General features: G+C 45.8%; 1 long non-coding RNA gene across 2 annotated transcripts; it reads left to right on the forward strand.

Annotated features, from left to right (window-relative positions):
• The first annotated feature begins 15,627 nt into the window (after window positions 1–15,627).
• Window positions 15,628–18,734, forward strand: LOC132487718 (uncharacterized). Of its 2 annotated transcripts, none has more exons than XR_009531672.1 (3): window positions 15,628–15,853; window positions 17,075–17,285; window positions 17,855–18,734. It is a non-coding gene; the product is annotated as an uncharacterized LOC132487718 (long non-coding RNA). The 2 variants fall into 2 exon arrangements; XR_009531673.1 differs by having other exon boundaries at window positions 17,078–17,285.
• Window positions 18,735–19,339: the final 605 nt, after the last annotated feature.

The raw sequence follows: 19,339 nt of genomic DNA on the forward strand, positions 1-19,339 counted from the left end.
GTTAGAAATGCAGATTCTTGGACCCCAATCAGAACTACTCAATCAGAAACTCTGAAGGACGGGGCCAGCAATCAGTGTATTAACAGCCCTCTCAGTGATTCTGTCTGCTCCAGTTTGAGAACTGCTGTGCTAATCTGGATCAGGCTCTGGGGTCTAATACCCAGAGATTCCCCTCTCAGGTGGCTCTGGGCCCCCTCCAGGGCTTGCACAGGCCTCTTCCCCTGGTCTGAGGACAGATGTGCCTCCAGAGGCCAAAAGCAGATCTTGGAGGAAGAGTGGGAGACAGAGTTTGAATGTGGTGGGCTGGGTTGTTCACAGTCATACCCCAAGTACCTAAGTCATTATGCAAGTACATGTTTCAAAGTATGAGGATAAAACATGCTTTATTTTACTAACATACAGTCTGTTAGTTTGACATATCTTTTAAATATTTAGATATATAGTAGGCAGGCCTCCATTTTTCACTCTTATCCTAGACTCTGCAAATGTTAGGGTTAGTCCTGCTGCTAAAAGTCTATTCTTTCATTTACCAGTTCATTCATTCATTCATATATTAACTTATTTCTTCATTGATGTTCTTTCTCTGATGTGATGTTATCATCATACCTTTCTTTACTTTAATCATAGTTTCTTTTCCTTCACTGAACAGATTTATAACGGCTACTTTGAAGTCTTTTTTTTTGTTAATTCTACCATCTGTTTGCTCTCACAGGCTGTTTCTGTTGCCTGCCCAGGATCTGGGTCATAGTTTCCTGTTTCTTTGCCTGTCTTGTAATTTTTTGTTGGAAACTGGACATACTGTAGCAACTCTGGTACTTTCCTCACTCCCCTGCCCAGGGGCTTGTTATTGTTATTTGCCAGTTTCATTTTTTAATGATTGGCTAGATTGTTTTAGTGAAGTTTCCTGCCCCACCCCCACCCTCCCACACACAGTGTTAAGCCTCTGATACTGCTCCTAGGGAAGCACAGCTTTGGGGGTGCCCAGTCACCCTGGGATGGGATGGGCAGGTCTTCTCTTTCCCTGACCACACCCAGCTATTACGCTCCACTACAGCTGGCTGATTAATCCTTCTATTATTTTCGACAATACCCTAGAGGCATAAATTGCTCTAGAGACAAATTCAGTCACATTCAGGTTCTCTTGAAGGAAAAGTTCCCAAGGTCACTGGTATTTGTTCTGACCCCAGGAGGGGTCCACCAGCCACCTGCATCCTCAACTCCCTTCTGAGAATTAGCCAACCTCCTCCCAGTTACCCCTACCACAATGTCCACTGTCCTTGAGAGCTCTTAGGCTTGAAAATTTCTCTATACTGTGGGGCAAAAATAAGTCAATTCCTCTGGAAAGAGGTGAGGATTTATCAGTTTTAGGATCTGTTTCTCCCTCCAGGCAAAATTTCTGAGCCAGGGCTCTGGAGCTGGGAGCAGGGACAATGCACCCCTTCTTCAGCATGACACCCCCATTTTAGTTGTTGACTGCTTGCTACACCTAGCGTGAACCACTGCCTTACAAGCTGGACCCAGAGTGATAGGGGCCCCAGGATTCTCAGCAGTATTGCACCCAGGGTAAAGCCTACCTTCCATCAGTGGGGGCTTGAGGGAGGCCCCACCTCTCCACGGCACTTGCCCACAACTTAGCCTCAGCAATAGGAAGTTGAGGCTGGATGAGAATGCTGAGGTCCTGCTCCTCCTAGGAAGACAGGCCGCCAACTGGGAGCTGGGGGGAGGAAGCCCTGCCATCTTGGCTCCACCAGCCTAGAGGAGAGTCTCTTCCTCACTGAACCCAGAGGGCCAGGAAGGGAATGGCTCAAATACCAGTGACTCCTTTTGCTTAATGAATTTTCATAGATTTTCTTGGATAGATGTTTTTTTCCTTTACTGTATGCCCATTTCTAGGGGTTTTACTTATTTATTTATCTATTTAAATTACTTATTTATTTTTTGGCTGCGTCAGGTCTTAGTTGTGGCCCGCGGCATCTTTCGCTGCGGCGCGCGGGCTCTTCCTTGTGGGGCGCGGGCTCCACAGTGCACAGGCTCAGGAGTTGTGGCGGGCGGGCCCAGGCACCCTGCAGCATGTGGGATCTTAGTTCCTCCACCATGGACCGAACCGACGACCCCTGCATTGCAAGACGGATTCTCAACCACTGGACCACCGGGGAAGTCTCTCTAGGGGTTTTAAATGGCTATTTAAAAAAATAATTTTCACCAATTTCACTGGGAAACAAGTCTGCAGAGGTCCTCATGCTGTCATGGTGGAAACTGATCTTTGTCTAAATTTATTGGGACATTTCATATTTAAAGTCTTTTAGCGCACCTTTTTGAGATTTTTTTTTTTTTTTTTTTTTTTTTTTTTTTTTTTTTTGCTGTACGCGGGCCTCTCACTGCTGTGGCCTCTCCCGTTGCGGAGCACAGGCTCCGGACACACAGGCCCCGCGGCCATGGCTCGCGGGCCCAGCCGCTCCGCGGCATGTGGGATCCTCCGGGATCGGGGCACGAACCCGCGTCCCCTGCATCGGCAGGCGGACTCTCAACCACTGTGCCACCAAGGAGGCCCTTGAGATTGTTTTTGAGTCACATTTATGAGTAATAAAATAATTACCTCATTGTCAGACTTCATATATAATGGAAGTGTAGTTGAAATCATACCCTTTAGTCAAAACAGCACTCTCGTATATTAGTCTGGTAATGTTGGACTGCGTATCAGTTTGAATGAAGAAAATATCAAACACCGAAAAAGAAAAAGGAAAAATGTTTCATTTCATATACTGAATTAATTTCCCCATCAAATTAAAAAAAATTTTATTTGGACATTCTACTGAGCACCTACTATGTGCCCGGTACTATACTAAGTGTTGGGAGTACAGTAGTGAACCAAAGGGACAGTCTTTTAAGTTGTGATCTAACCAAATGCTTGGCATATGGAGGAATGTCAAATATGTCAAATAAATGTATGGATGACAAAAGTGTTTTTCTTTGATTTTGGTGCATTGGTTTGTTATTTACAGGAGGTCTGGGAAATTCCTGGAACATCTTGCTAGCTGAGTTTCTGGACATTTAGAGGCACTAGGCATGTTATGAGGACAATAGCCTTGTTCTATCACGGAGTTCGCACAATCTTCTTCTAACCCCAACTTTATGAAAGAAGCACAGCTGGCAGTTGCCATCATTATTCTCTGTTATTTTTTTCCTTTGTCTTTGGGGACCTTCACTAAGGGTTAAATGTGTGCCGTTACCACACGGCCACAGGCTTGGTGACTACAAGGGCATCTTCTTGGCATGGTCCTGGCCAGGAAAAGCCCTATTTGGGGTTGTGCAATCTCAGAAGACCAGCCTGTACTCATTTCCTTGGAATCCTCTAATTCACTTTTTCTTGCAGCATCCGATTATGTCCTTTCCAATGACCCACGAGGCTACATCTTCTTAAAGTTCTCTTAGGGAAACACATCAGAAATGCTGGGGCTGAACTGCGGTAAGAGGAAAAGTGTGGTGTCCAGTCCCAGAAAACCCTTGCTGCCATGCTCTGACCCTTGCATTCCGTGAGTGGAGGGGACTCTGATCAGCTGTCCAGGTGGGTTTTGTTTAGCAGGATGAGGCTGAGGACATATTAGAGTAACTGGGGAGCTTTACCAACATATCTGCAGGCTCTGTGTAGGTTGACAAAGCTCTCCCTAGAAACACAGATTTAACTTCAGGGAATTAACTGATGTCTCTAGAAGCTTGCAGGTCAAGACTGATTTCAGTCAATTCCCAAACAAGCATGGCCTGTCTCCAGCTCACTGTGTCTCTATTTCTGCTCTGAAGTGAGGTGCAACTAGACCCAGTGATAAGTAAGTTATTTCAGTGCCATGAGAAGTGCTAAATAAGCAACCCTGGAGAATAATGTCCTCCACGCACAAATGAGGGCGATGAGTCCCTTCCTGGGACTTGAGAAAGCCAGGCTAGGAGCAGTTAAACTGGCCCTTGGGCAAACTTTTCCCAGAGTGACCAGGGTGATCGTGTGTTCATATGACTTTGTTTTTACATAAAAGCAGTTCTTCAAATGTTTTGACTTTTCTAAGAATATATACTTAAGTCAAAAAAGCTACTTTGTCATTCAGATACTCACTTAATTCATTCAACAACCACTCATTAAGGGCCAACTATGTGCCAGACACTGTCTAAGCACTAAGTAAACGAATAGGATCCAGTCTCTGACTTCAGCAATTCCTGGCTAATAAGGTTAATGGAACCATATGCATGTAATTACTATTTGAGAACATACAGGGAATGACAGAGGAGTCTCAGGGAATATAGAAGGGATGGACCTAATTCTGACTGGGTGAAGTGTTTCCAGCGAGGCTTCCTGTTGGAGGTGACTCTTAAATTGAGTCTTTAAAGGTGAGCAGGAATTAACCAGAGAATGGAGGGTTGGGTAAGGGATTGGGGTATAAGGTCAACCTATACACAGACACAGAGGTGAGAAGCCTCATAGGGTGTTCAGAGAACTACAAGGGCTGGGTTTGTTAGATCATTAAGAGCAAGAAGAGGGACAAGAAATAGATGTGCTATCCTGGAGGGCCTATGTATGGCTCATTAAGGAGCCTGAACCTTTCTTTCTAGGCAAAGAGGAGCTACTGGAGCATTTTACACAGCGAGGCGCATGGTCTGACTACTGGCCTTGGGAAGGATGGGTGGTGGGACTGAGGACAATACTGAAGGCAGGGAAACCAGAAGGCTGTTGATTCACAAATGGATAGGAAGGGTTAGATTTGAGAAACAGTTTGGAGTTACAGTCTGAAAGAACTGGAGACGGACTGCATGTGGGGATGTGGGAGGGAGTAATCAGTGCTGGTCAAACCCAGGGTCCTACTACCAGCCTCACCTTAGGAGCGTGGTGATCAGCTACCTGTGTTCCCTCCTACTGCCCCAATAACTTGGATTGCAAACCACAGAACTTGGAAACCTACCCCTACCTTTTTATGTCCTCGTGTCTTGAAATTCTTTTCTTCCCCCCCCCGAAAACCCCAAAATAAAATGTAAAGGGACTTCCCTTGTGGTCCAGTGGTTAAGAATCCGCCTCCCAATGCAGGGGATGCAGGTTCAATCCCTGGTCGGTGAACTAAGATCCAACATGCCTCGGGGCAACTAAGCCCAGGCACCGCAACTACCGAGCCTGCACACTCTGGAGCCCGCGTGCTACAGCTAGAGAGAAGCTGGTGCGCCACAACGAAGATCCTGCGTGCTGCAACTAAGACCTGACACAGCCAAATAAATAAATAAATACTTTTTAAAAAGTAAAAAATGGGGGCTTCCCTGCTGGCGCAGTGGTTAAGAATCCGCCTGCCAATGCAGGGGACACGGGTTCAAGCCTTGGTCTGGGAAGATCCCACATGCCATGGAGCAGCTAAGTCCGTGCGCCACAACTACTGAGCCTGTGCTCTAGAGCACGTGAACCACAACTACTGAGCCCACGTACCACAACTACTGAAACCCGCGTGCCTAGAGCCCGTGCTCCTCAACAAGAGAAACCACCATAATGAGAAGCCCACACACCGCAAGGAAGAGTAGCCCCCACTCGCCACAACTAGAGAAAGCCCGCACACAGCAACAAAGACCCAACGCAGCCAAAAATAAATGAATAAATAAATTAAAAATAAATAAATAAAAAGTAAAAAATGAGTAAGAAGCAAATATCTTTAAACCTGTTAATGTGGTAGCTGAAAAAAATTGTTCAAGTTGATGCACTGAGATCTTTATAATTATGATTGGATTACATAAGAGTATAGTCTGGGGACATTTTTCTTCCTCTGAGGACTTTTCACATCTGAACCTTTTAAAAGAATTTTTTTGTATTTTTTTTGAGGGGAGTAGATGAAGGTGGAAAAGCAAAGGTATGTTGCCCTTAGCAACGTGACTTGAGCTAGCCCAGCACCACTGAGCAAAAAGAGCGACTTAATTAAAGGATACGGACTTGCAGTTCAAAGTCCACCCACTCTGGCTTCAAGGACCATCCAGAGGTCAGCATTTCAAGACTGGAATAGAAACTTGCCTTAAGTTTAGGTTGTCTAATTAATTAATTAATCCAATAAATGTTCTCTAAGCACCTTCTACATACAGTACCCAGACAAATACAGTCTCTGTTCTCCTGAGGTCATATTCTAGCTGGAGGCCTGAGGGAGAGAGAGAGAGAAAGGAGAAGAAGGAGAAGAAAGAGGAGGATGGGAGAATTTCAGACAGTGCAAACGCTGTGAAGAAAGGAAAACAAGATTAATGAGTGGAGAAGGACTAGTGAGGGAGTGGCAGGGCAGAGCTGGTCTGCAGTGGGTGCAGTGCTTTCATAGTATGATTTTAGTGCCCTAGATTTCCCCATGGCATTACTGGCTTGACATCTGAAGTGGATCACATTTTAACAACCAGCTCCTCTGTGCAACAAAACTATTTTCAGTAATAATTGTAAAATTAAAAGAAGAATAATAACATCCAGAAAAGAAACATAGTGGAATTTCTCTCTCCTTGTTATTAATACTCAACAATAAACTGCAGCAATTGCTTACAACTTAGACCAGCTAAAGATTTTTTTGTGGGGGGAAGAGGTATTTTATCAATGACATTAATATTGCTGGCTCGGGCTTCCCTGGTGGCGCAGTGGTTGAGAGTCCGCCTGCCGATGCAGGGGACGCGGGTTCGTGCCCCGGTCCGGGAAGATCCCACATGCCGCGGAGCGGCTGGGCCTGTGAGCCATGGCCGCTGAGCCTGCGTGTCCGGAACCCTGCTCCGCAACGGGAGAGGCCACAACAGTGAGAGGCCTGCGTACCGCAAAAAAAAAAAAAAAAAAAAAAAAAAAAAAAATTGCTGGCTAAGGTTATAATAAAAGTAAACCAATCTTGGTCAGATTTCTTATTGTTTTTAAATTCTCTACCGACAAGGTGCCGCCTTATTGCCTGTATCCTGGGTTCGAAGGGCTCCCTGATTGGCCACGAGATTTTCCCCAAACTCTTCTCCCTCCCAATGACCTGGTGTTTAAAATTCTCCAGTTCCTTTCAGGTTGGTGAAAGGCTTTCAGGATGCAAATATTCTGGAGTAGTACCGCTTGGTCCTCATGGTAATTTTCACTTTAATCTGAGTTTATCAGAGCCTATCCTGGGAGTTTAGTCAGTCATTCATTTATGACATGTTTAATCATCCCACAATATGGGCCAGTGACTATGGCTGGGCCGTGTCCTCAGGGAGCGCAAGGCCTTGTGGGCAGACGCATGAAGCAGCAATTGACATTCAGCGTGATCATGGCTGTGTGTCTGCCTGGCTCTGCACAGAGAAGCCACCGCTCTGCGAGGGGCTGATGGAGGGGGTGCTAACAGAGGAGAAACACCCCTGGGGAAGCGGGAAGCCCAGGCTGCCGAGCAGCATCCTTAGAGCCTGCATTTGCAGCCAAAGGCACTGTGACTGCCAGCTGGGCCTCACTGCAGAGGTGGGCTCTGCAGGCGCTGGATATCCTGAAAAGACTCATTTCCGCTGCTGTTGGGAGACAATGGAGAGGAAAGTGCCTCATTAGCATGGGGAGGAGGGACAGAGACTTTGTGCTAGGCTCTGGAGGAAAGGCAGGACCACGCCTTCCTTCACGAACACCCCCTACCTGCCCAACACGGCGACGCGACACTCTTCAGATTCTGGCCTCCTGAGGGGGGCTTTGCTCTGATACGTGGCACGAACCTCCTTCACACGAATTACCCATTAATTAACACATTAACATCCTCTGCATAGACAGCTGGCGAGAGTTCCCATGATCCAAGGTATCTGAACTGCCAAACTGCCCATCTTGTGTCTGCTTTGCATAATGTGCCTCGTCTGAGGTTAGACTTGGGTAGAGAAACAGCTTCTGGGACACCCTCCCCCAGGAGCTGACTTTCTAAGGCGTGGTATGTGAATGGTTGATGTACGTGAATGGTTGATGTCAGGGAGCCCTACAGGGTGAGGCCCAGAGCTGGAGTGAAGCCAGTTTGCCTTGTTTTATGAATCCTGGAGCTGTTTTCTTTGGGGCAGTTGGGGGAGACGCAGAGGAAGTGGTTTAAATCAGAAAAGCCTAGAGAAGTCCTGAGACCAGTCATTTGAGGTCAGTGCCGGGCTGGACTCTGTGACCAGGAGCGTGGCCAGGAGGGAGTGGGTCAGGCTCACTAGCATCTGAAAGCAGGGGTGGGGAACTCATCAGCAGCCAGGCTCCCCATAGCTCCAGAGCCGGGAAAGAGAAGCAGAGAAAGACAAACCAGACAAACCGTCAGACCTGCTCCCTCCTCCTCACCATCATAAAGCAAAAGGGAGCTGCCTACTTGATGAAGGCCGAGCTGGCCAGTAGAGAGCGAAGATGTGGGTGATACGGACAGGGGGCATTTTCTGGGCCTCGGTTTCCTCCTCTGAAATACGGGTTGCTCTTCTGGTGTCCTGAGGTCTCTCCTCCCGTGCTGAGAAGCAGCCTTACAGTTCAGTTCTGCCCCGGGGTGGAGGGCACAAGGGGCTCGTGGCCTAGCTCAAGTCCAGGGTTATCTCATGTCCTTCAGTTCCTATGAGCAGAGAAGCACTGAGGGGACTTGACTGTCATTTTATTCATGAAGGGCTTATTCTTGCATGGAGATGACTGCATCTTGGGGCTTTAAAAACAACAATGCGTAGCCCTGGCTCTCAAGGAGTTCTAACCGTGAAAACAAGACATATACCTGTGACAAATGGAAAACCACTCAAGACTGCAAAGCAGCTTCCGAGTCCTCATAGGGTAGCGTCAAGTGCCAGCTGAGTGTTCAGAGGCACAGCCTCTCAGAATTCACAGAGGGACTGATTACAGCGTGATGATTCACGGCTCAGGAAGCAGCCACCAGGTAACGTTAACAGAGCTCTTGGAGGGGGGGGGGAAATAGAAGTGGCAGAAGCTGGAAACTAAACTAATGAGGTCAAGGTCATCGAAGCGATGTCTTCTAACAAGGATTCAAAACGTGTTCCTCAGCCACACGCTGGGCCCGCTGTGTTGGGCCCGAGGCAGGGTGAGAGAAGGTAGGGGGCCCATCAGGACTGGCTCTTCTGATGAATGGAATGAAACTGCAAGGGCTGTTAGAACAGTGCCAACCTCGGGGCAAGTGTTAACCATTGACCATTTAATAGCAACTCCATTTTCGGTTGGTTTCTGTTTCTAGTACACGCCCCCCGCCCCCCCGAATTTACTGAGTCTCAATTTACAGAAGGCCGTCTTGTCCTTGTCATGGAGTAGACGTTGGTGCCTGACCTCGGACTAGCCTGAGTACCTTGAGTCCTCCTTCTCATCCTTTTGGGGAGCTGTGCTCTCCAACTTCACAGATCTGTTTTGCTCTGAGTGAAAGCTCATTGTCTTAGGCACACTGCCGTAGTTCACATGATTAAAGTCTGGATTACTTTTAGGGGGAGGGTGGTGACTGGGTAGATTGCAAACTCTTCTAAAAAATCAAAGAAGTCCAGGGTTTCCCTGGTGGTGCAGTGGTTGGGAGTCCGCCTGCCGATGCAGGGGACATGGGTTCGTGCCCCAGTCCGGGAAGATCCCACATGCCATGGAGCGGCTGGGCCCGTGAGCCATGGCCGCTGAGCCTGCGCGTCCGGAGCCTGTGCTCCACAGCGGGAATGGCCACAACAGTGAGAGGCCCGCGTACTGCAAAAAAAAAGTGTGTTGAGAAGGGTTTATACAGGACACTCAGTTCACCCTTCTGGAGAATGCCCTGATTTGGGGCATTTAAGGGAGGTGAGGTCATGATCAGGTGCAGAGATCCGCAGGGGCTGCGAGGGGAGGCATCTGGTGACTTTTAAGTGTATTTGACTCCGACTGCAAATGCATTTTAAAAATCTCCTTTTAAAAAACACAACTTTTCATACTTATAATCAATCACAAGATACAAGCTAGTGCTTTTTTGGATGTGTCGTGGATGTTTTAAAACTGTCAGAGTTCTCATAATTGTTGGCTGTACAAATCTGCATGGACGTGTGTTTTTTATTAAGACATAACCTCACACATCGTCCATTCATAACACATTACTGACGCTGCTCCCTCTATGAGCAGCTGGGAAAAGAAATGGAAAGTTGAATTGGAAACAAATTTATACGCTCATTTAGCTTGGTTAATTACCTGCTGAAGTAATGTCCCCAGTTCTTAATGGGTGCTCCCCTTGACAGATAAGGCAGCTGCCCGAGAGGAGGTGACGGCTCAAAAAGGCACCTGGCTTATGATAATGTTTGTCAAAAACATGACAGGATAAACCAGGTTGGAATGTTCTATCTGCCAACACACTAGATGCTGCCAAGCTTGGAGGGAGCTGACTGACAGCCTGTTAAAACTGAGACTGCTTACATAATAATAGGACCATTTTGTATTCTTGATAACGCTAATGTAGGCAAAGTTACCAGTAATACATTCCCTTAGAATGCCCTGGACATGAGGGCGGACTGTGAATACCAGAGAAGCTGAGAGCCTTGCAATGGATGGAATCTGAAGCTCTCTGAGGGACTGGGCAGGATGCTTACATGTGATTTTTCAAAATTTTAAATTATCCATGTTGTGCTTTCAGTTCTATTAATTGACACGACCACTGTCAACTTTCTGAGGCCACCTCTAGTTTGCACTGGTCTTTTTTTTCTTTCTTTCTTTTTTAAAATATTTATTCCTTTGGCTGCATTGGGTCTTAGTTGCAGCACACGGGATCTTTAGTTGCGGCATGTGGGATCTATTTCCCTGACCAGGGATCGAACCCGGGCCTCCGGCATTGGGAGCACAGAGTCTTAACCACTGGACCACCAGGGAAGTCCCCGCACCCCTTTTTTTCTAATGCAGATCTCATCTAAATGTTATAGTATACATTTCTGGTTTTTAAAAGTCTGCCCCACATTGATTCAGAGTGTCTGAATTTTCTTTTCTTCAAGCACTCCAAAGTTCCTAAAGTTCATTTTACTAAGTTTCAATCACTTACATTCCCAAGGTTGCTGGGAAGTATGTTGAAGGTGGACAGTGTCCTTCCTCATTTTGGAGAGGGGATGGATCTTGGGGTACAGAGAACTTGTTACTTCCACCCAGTTGGTATTGGAGCAACAGGTAGAATCTGCTTCTCTGATTTATAGTCAACGCACTTTTCATATTCCCCTCACTAGGTCAATACTCAGTGACGCCTAATTAGACCAGATGAACTCGGGGCACAGAGATGGAGTCATCAGTTGGAGCCAGAGGAGGGATGCTGACATCTGTTTCAGATAAGGTCAGGGAAGGGCTGCGCTCAGCTCCACCACGCCTCGAAGTGCTGTCGGCTACCTTTTCTTCCAGTTCTTTCTTTTCCTCAGTCGCCAGACAGCAGTATTCACTAAGCTCCTGATGAGAGTTCGATCTTACCCGGCCAGTTGCTGCTCTTCGAATACAATAGAATGTTAGAGTTGACAGTTACCTTAAAGAAGAGCCAGCTCTAAACTTTTCAACTTATGGAAATTTTACGAGGAACTGGACCCAGAGGGTTTAAGCAACCTGCCTGGAGAGGCTGCAATTCTCATATCTAGTTAGTAGCAGTGCCTAGGCTGCTACATGTGTTGACTTTTCACCTTTTTTTGTTTCCTAGTGGTAGTTACTATTACTGCTAGCTTTGGTTGAGCACCTACTATATAACAAGCACTACACATGCTTTTAGTCCCCACCACGATCCTCAAAATGGGCCACATTATCCTCAGGACAGTGTAGTCCAAAAAGGAATTAAAAACTACTCGTCCACATCAGGATTTTTATAAATTATTGTAAAAGAGAGCAGACATAATAATTTATATGCCTAACACACAACAGCAAGAACAACAATAGTAACAGCTAACACACAGCACTTATAATGTGTCAGTTCTATTCTAAGGGCTTTATACATGTTAACTCATTTAGTCCTCTGGGTAACCCTATTAGGTAGTTGCTATTATCCCTGATTTACAGATTAGAAAACAAAAGCACAGAGAGGTGAAGTAATTTTCCCAAGGTCACAGAGCTGGTAACTGATAAAAATAGGATTTCATTCTGGGCTGTCTGGCACCAGAGCCCATACTCCCTCAAGTGATATTTATATGTTAATTACTATTAACTGTAAATAATGAGTAACATCTCTGACTCAGTCTCAGCTCGGAAACCAAGGGCCCGTGCGTCAATCCGCAGGGAAGCCTGCAGGGTCAGCCCTAGAGTCTGAGCTGGCTCTGCAGCTTGACCTCCAGTCCCCTTACCAGCATGCCGACCAGGAGAGGGAAGGAAGCCTCTTTCCGTCTTCAGAGAGGTTCCAGCTTGTTTCCGGACAAACAGGCAAGAAATTGAAAGCTCAGTGTCCACAGAGGTTTTATCTATTAGCCTGCCCCAGAAACTACTTAGGGAGAAGGTCTGATAAGGGATAATAAGTTTTCTTGAAAATTCAGTGTGGTCTCTGCCTGGCAAGCATCTCATTCTTCCCGCATACTGTCTGGCAGAGGTGAGGCACGTGGCCTCTGGTACAGCCAGTTTGGCACACCCATTCATACCGGGGAGGGGAGAAAGCACATTTCGAAATAGTCTTCCCATCCCCTTTCAGGATCCTGCCTGCCTTCCAGGTGGTGAGGGCTCTCTGCAGCCATGGCACAAACCTTTACCACTAGGGGGCGCCTAGACAACTCAGCGCGCTCCCTGGAAAGGGGCCCTTTCGGGACGCGAGCAGGGTTCTCTGACAGAATGGATTCCTGGTTAGGAGCTGGAGGTTATGGTTACAGCTATGCTAAGCATAAACATGGGGAAATGCTTCTATAGGATTAAATGAGGGCAGCTTGAGTCATTCCAAGAGACTCAGCAACTCTGGTAGCCAACTCTTGCGCTCTCCCTGCCGCCAACCTAGCAGGCCCTCCCAACCCGCAGCCCCAGACTCCCGCTTACACGGGCAGCTCTCTAAGCAGGGGGCGGGGTGGATGAGGTTGGGCGTCCTGATACAGCACCCCTCCCCCCGCCCCCAGTGTTGACTGGATTACTGGTGGAAGCAGCCATGTTGGAGGCAGGCATCACTCTTGGGATCACTCACTGCATGTGGCTTTACAGATGTTTGGTGACTAATTAGTTGGCTAACTTTTCTTTATTTCTCTCACATATTTGTCCGTGTCCTTTCCTGTTCCAGCAAAAACGATGACAATAAACCCAAGGAACCAGCCTTGGGAGGAAACCAGCAGGAATGCTGAGCAGGGCTGGAACTAGGGTGAAGCAAGTGAGGCATTCCGGCAGCCCTTTGATTGCCTGAGCCTGAGAGCAATGCCCCTTTTTGCACTGTGCCCCAGGCAACTCTCTAGCCTCCCCCCTAGTCCCAGTCCAGAACTGCCATCGTGAGAGGTACCCAGCAGCACTGAAAAACAGCCAGCTATTTGTTTTCTTTTCTTTCTTTCTTTTTTCTTTAAATTTTATTTATTTTTGGCTGCGTTGGGTTTTGGCTTCGTTGCTGTGAGCGGGGGCTACTCTTCGTTGCGGTGTGCGGGCTTCTCACTGCCGCGGCTTCTCTTGCAGCGGAGCACGGGCTCCAGGGAGCGGGCTCAGTAGTTGCGGTGCGAGGGCTTAGTTGCTCCGCGGCATGTGGGATCTTCCCGGACCGGGGCACGAACCCGTGTCCCCTGCATCGGCAGGTGGACTCTCAACCACTGCGCCACCAGGGAAGCCCCTCCCTGTATCTTTTTGTGAGCATTGCAGATCATTCATTTTGTACAACTTCTGACCCCCACCTTTTTGACGAACTTAATATCCATGCAAACATGAGTTTAAAGATTGAGGCACATTGACCAAACTCCCTAATCCCAGGCATCCCCGGGAGGCTACTGTCTCTCTGGAGCAACCTTATCTCTGAGAGACCCTAGGTTCCTGGAATAGGGCAGATTCTGCTTCAGAAAGGAAATTCAGTCGTACTCAGAACATCCTGGGACCATCCCCTAGGCCGACCCAGAGCAGCCAGGGATCTCCATTCCAAGGCTGGCTCTGAGCAGGTCTGCTCCTCTCCAGATCCGCGCATGAAGCGGACTGACCTGCCGCCTGTGGGCATTCCAGCCCGTGCCTGCTGTGGACAGCCTCACTGTCTTCAGAACTCTCTGCTGGTATGTTTCCAACACTTTCACAAGAAAATTCCTAAATCACTTCCTCCATGTGGCCTTCCACCGATCAACCCCAAAAATCTGTGAGTCCTCCTTTATTCTGTATCCCATCATCATCTAAATCCCAAAATTTAATTAAGGATTTTCCAGACTTCTTATTTAGAATCTTTTCTGAAATAAATGGATTTGTGAGGATCTGGAAGTCATATATAAGCTTTCCTACAGTTATAGACTTTTAAATTTAAATTTAAATGAAGTTTGGCTTCTATATTATGTTGATACCTGTGAATCTGTTGCTTAATATCAATAAAAGCTCCCCAGACTCTCTGAGTGTGATGCTTTTCTTTCCAAAGGCACAGACCTAGGCTTCCTGGTGTCGTCCTTCTGTATTAGCTGTGCTCAGGTCAGTGGTGATATCAGCAGCCTGCCCGGGGTGACAGTCTCCCTAAAAGGGACCCCAGAAATTTATCTACCTTTCAAGAGGCTCCATCAGCACCCAGAAACACTGTACCCTATCTCGAAAGGCATCAGTCCTGCTGCTCTGCAAATTAATGTCCTCCAGGCCTCATTTTGGCAGCGTGGGCCCTGGAAGTCTTTCTGTGCTGTACTTCTGTAGCCTTCTTTGTTGTGCACCCGCACTGCAACCTCTGTAACTTCCCCTTACTTGGCGCTGGGATTTCAGGACCTAGGAATTTTCCACGATGTCCTTCTACACGCTTTTCATCGGCAGGCCTGGGCTGGCATGTCACCCAAGGCTAGCTCCTTCAGCCAAACCCCTCTCTGTTTCTTAAAGGCTTTGCTTAGTCAGTGGCAACTCCACAAATGCTGGAGGGATGACTCAATGCATGGGAGCGTGCCCTAAATACTGCATTTGAAAGTGATAGTTTTCCTGAGCTTCTCATGACAATGATTAATCTCTTTGAATGTTTCTTTATGCCTGTGAATAGCTTATCGAAACGGATTAAGCATCCTTTTATGCACATTCTTAGTAATGTTGGCAATATAGTTCTTTTTAGTTTGTTATGGAAATAACCCAAATTGGGAAAGGTAGCTTTAAAAATCCCCCGCTAACCAAAGCATGATCAATTGGGAAAAAATTTTTGAATTCTTTTCTTTTTCTTGTGAGAGGCGTGGGAAATAATAGGAAAGGGAAAGTGGGGAGCACCACTCATCAAAAAAATATTTTAAGAAATGTGCTGGCTTCTATTTCAGGAAGGTTTACATCAACACTGTTAACACAGACAAATGAAGGAAAAGGAAATGTGGATCATTGGTATTGGTATTTTTCAGAAAGGCTGATTGATAATATTTTCTTGTATTTGAGATAATCAAGGACAGAAAGCAGTGTCACAGGATGTGAATTACTCCTCATGACGGTGAGGAATGAACTTGATATATGGGTGCCTATTTTCTGTCTGTTGTACAGTATGTCTGGGAAGTCCCTCCCATACCGAGTCCTTGGTCTTTCTTCCTCTGACCCTTTGACATGACTTTGACTCCTTATTGGCAGGGCCTTTTCCTAAGATTCTTTTGCTGATAATCCAGTCATGCTGTTCTCACACAAAGGCGAGGGCTAGAAATAGGCACGTCAGGCTATGACACAGCCTTCCTCCTCCTTTGAAGGGGTAATGACCTTATTCAAGATGCTTTTATTAGGTCTTCTCTGCAAGTTACCGGAGAAAAGTCATCGCATTTCACACAACCATGCTGCCACTTCCAGTCTGGGTGGTTCTTCCAAGTCTCGGTCAACCCCGTTTTACATGGCTGAGGCACGGTAAGAAGTTGGACAATGAATTGTAAAAACCTGGCTGATTTCTTACTTTGATTTAAAAAAAAACAAAACTAATTATTATTATTTTTTTCTGCCTGTAAAAGTAGTCATTCCAACTGTAGAAAATACAGGGAAAACATAAAGAATAAAATTAAAATCCCACAAAATATCATTGTTATTAAATTTTGGTATTTTTCCTTCTATATCTTATTTTCTGAAGACAAAAATATAAATACTTGAGAAAGTTTCAGTATATGTATATATGTGATTTCTACTATAAGATTGGAACCATGTTCTGCATATAATTTTGTATCCTGCTTCTTTTCACTTAGCATTATAAGGTGGCATAGCCTGCTGTCTTTAAATATGCCTCATCAATGTAATTTTTTTAAAAAATTTATTTTATTTATTTATTTTTAGCTGTGTTGAGTGTTCACTGCTGTGCGCAGGCTTTCTCTAGTTGCGGCGAGCGGGGGCTACTCTTCGTTGTAGTGCGTGGGCTTCTCATTGCGGTGGCTTCTCTTGTTGCGAAGCACAGGCTCTAGGCACACGGGCTTCAGTAGTTGCGGCACGTGGGCTCAGTAGTTGTGGCTCACAGGTTTAGTTGCTCCGTGGCATGTGGGATCTATCCGGACCAGGGATCGAACTCGTGTCCCCTGCATCGGCAGGCGGATTCTCAACCACTGCGCCACCAGGGAAGCCCAACAATGTAATTTTTAATAGATGTACAATACTCCACCATATATGACTGTACCAAGATTTATTTAACTGCTCTCCTACTCTCAACATTTTAGTTGTTTTTATGGTTTTTACTATGACAAAGCAATGATAAACAGCCTTTAGGTAAATCTTATTGTGAACCTCATTCCCTAGGGTAGATTTTTAGAAGGATAAACACAGGGCCAGGTGGTAGGAGCACTTCTGGATATGTGAAAAAATATATATGCATATATGTATGTCCTGCCCAGTTTCCTTTGAGAAATCTCACCTGCCATGTATGAGCTCCAGTGCCACTGCAACTTCATTAGCACTGTTCGTGTGTGTGTGTGTGTGTGTGTATGTTTGTGTGCATGTAAACATACCTCAGCAAATAGATAAAATGATATAGATAAGAAGATATGGTGTCTCACTTTTTCAAATTAACATTTTTAACTTGGCTCTATTGAGATATAATTGACATATAACTGATGGTGTCCTATTTTAACTTGCATATTTTTTAACTAGTAGGTTGAGTACTTTTTTTTTTTTGCGGTACGCGGGCCTCTCACTGTTGTGGCCTCTCCCGTTGCATCCGGACGCGCAGGCTCAGCGGCCATGGCTCACGGGCCCAGCCGCTCCGCGGCATGTGGGATCTTCCCGGACCGGGGCACGAACCCATGTCCCTTGCATCGGCAGGCGGACTGTCAACCATTGTGCCACACCAGGAAAGCCCAAGGTTGAGTACTTTTACTTTGATATTTGCATAGATCAAATGATCAGCCATTGACCTGAATTATATTCATTTGCCCAGCAGGTTTATAAGGATGTTAAAATAAGATTTGTATATATATATTTGTCTTTATGTTCCTCTTTATAGCAGCTGATACAAAACTCGCTTTGCCTATTCAGGAGTGGGTACTCTATATGTATGCTGAGTCATAACCACCTGAGTAGCTCAGAGAACAGTAGTTAAAAGCATCAGCTTTGCATCAGGGTTGGCTTTGGGCCAGGTATTTTCTACTTATTCCCAAGATACCTAACTTCTCTTAGCCTCAATTCCATCAGTGGCTAAGTGGGCACAACAATGCCTACTTCACTGTGTCATGCAGATGAAAGAATTTATGTAGCACAGGGCTGATACATAATAAGAACCTGATAAATAGTAGCTGTCACTGTGATCACTGATGAGCATAAAATGTCATCTGCCGCTAGCATCTAGTACTAAGGTCACTGCATTGTATTTGTCACTCTTGGGCAATAAAATGATGGTGAGATAAGTCTAATTTCTTCCTCTCATTAATGCAGATTTAGCCATGTGGCCTGTTAGCTGCTTTGATTCACAACCCACCTCCATCATGTTTCAAGTGATGCTGTTTTTCTGAACCCAGAAGGCAATGAAAATGATCCAATGAGAGGAAATGCAATAAAAAAGATCAATCACCCAGCAAGATACCAGCAGGCACCTATTAGAATGGCTAAAATTTAAAAAGACTGACCATCCCAAGTGTTGAGGAGGACGTGGAAGAAACGGAACTCACATGTACTCCTGATGGTATAATCATTCTGGAAAGCAATTTCGCAGTTTCTTAGAAAGTTACCATACACGTACCATATGATCCAGTCATTTCACTTCTAGGTTTTTACCCAAGAAAAAAGGAAATATATGCTCACATGAAGACTTGTACACAAATGTTCAGGCAGCTCTGTGGGTAAGAGCCCCAAACTGGATACAACCCAAATGTCCATCAACAGATGAGTGGATAAACAAATTTCAGTATATCCATACAATGGCATACATGCAGCATTAAAAAGGAACGAAGTATTGGTACACAAAACAACATGGATGAATGTCAAGATCATTATACTGAACAAAAGAAATCAGACCCAAAAAAGTACATACTGTCTGATTCTATTCATATAAAACTTTAGAAAATGCAACTGAATCTATACTGACAGAAAGTAAATCAGGGGTTGCTTAGGTGTGGGCCGGGCGGGGGTGTGGGGGCAGGAAAGGAAAGGAAGAAGAAATGACAAAGGGGCACGAGGAGACTTGAATATATTCACTTGATTGCACTGATGGTTTCAAGGGGGTGTACACACGTCAGAACTTATCAAATGATACACTTTAAATGTGCTCCACTTATTGTATGTCAATTATACCTCAATACAGCTGTCTCAAAAAAGACCAGTCAATTATATATTGGTGTGTTTTTTTTTTGTTTTTTGTTTTTTGCGGTACGCGAGCCTCTCTCACTGTTGTGGCCTCTCCCGTTGCGGAGCACAGGCTCTGGACGCGCAGGCTCAGCGGCCATGGCTCATGGGCCCAGCCGCTCCGCGGCATGTGGGATCTTCCCAGACCGGGGCACGAACCCGTGTCCCCTGCATCAGCAGGCGGACTCTCAACCACTGCGCCACCAGGGAAGTCCTATACTGGTGTGGTTTATTCACTCTTCACTCATTAGTCTCTGGACATGACTAGTAGTTATGATAATAAACCTCAGGTCTCTGACTCCAAAGGCTGTGCTTTAATTGGGTCACATACTTCTTGTTACCAACAGCGTTTGGGATTCTTGAACTCATGCCTTTGGCTCCTAAAACAGCTCTATTTCTATTCATTTTTCAGTTCTTTCATAGTTCAGATGAAATTTTAATCATATAAATCACATACACGTGCGTAACTTGAATTTTAATATTTGAACCTACTGTTCTATACTACAACTACTCCCAGCTCCCAAGAAGCAAAACCCAGCTATCTGAATATTAGATTATAGTTAGTTGAGGGAGGTAACT

This window comes from Mesoplodon densirostris, chromosome 4 (assembly GCF_025265405.1).
Source record: "Mesoplodon densirostris isolate mMesDen1 chromosome 4, mMesDen1 primary haplotype, whole genome shotgun sequence".
Classification (NCBI taxonomy): Eukaryota; Metazoa; Chordata; class Mammalia; order Artiodactyla; family Ziphiidae; genus Mesoplodon; species Mesoplodon densirostris.